At 62.8% G+C, this 347-nt stretch overlaps 1 protein-coding gene across 1 annotated transcript in view; it reads right to left on the bottom strand.

Moving 5' to 3' along the window:
- Window positions 1–347, bottom strand: part of GTF3C2 (general transcription factor IIIC, polypeptide 2, beta 110kDa) — a gene marked incomplete at its 5' end in the record, with an annotated part of 17266 nt that overhangs the window by 13661 nt on the left and 3258 nt on the right. The gene's annotated exons all lie outside the window — the stretch shown is intronic.

The following is a 347-nucleotide window of genomic DNA, read 5'->3' as shown; positions in this document are numbered from 1 at the left end:
CCCACGAGCAGCACGCACAGGTCATCAATCTCGCTCGGCGCCCAGCAGATGAGATTATTACAAGCACCATTAACCCGAGCCAGCCGAGCGCTCGGAGCCCCAGATCCCTGCTATGACGAACAACTCCAGCCAGGCTGGAATAAGCCGCCCTGCCACAACAGGACACACTCCCGGCAGCGAGGAGGTGGGGAAAGGCTCAGGAACACACTACGGCAGCTACAGCTCGCCCTGCAACCCCACTCCGGTCACCAAGAGCACCCTCCCAGTCTGCCCAGTTGAGGTCCCAGGCTGCCGCAGCGTCCCCAAAGACCGAATCTCCAGGCCAGCAGCGCTCCGACATCCCCCAC

This window comes from Charadrius vociferus, unplaced genomic scaffold (assembly GCF_000708025.1).
Source record: "Charadrius vociferus isolate BGI_N301 unplaced genomic scaffold, ASM70802v2 scaffold1412, whole genome shotgun sequence".
Lineage (NCBI taxonomy): Eukaryota > Metazoa > Chordata > Aves > Charadriiformes > Charadriidae > Charadrius > Charadrius vociferus.
This window is presented reverse-complemented; position numbering and strand designations above follow the sequence as displayed.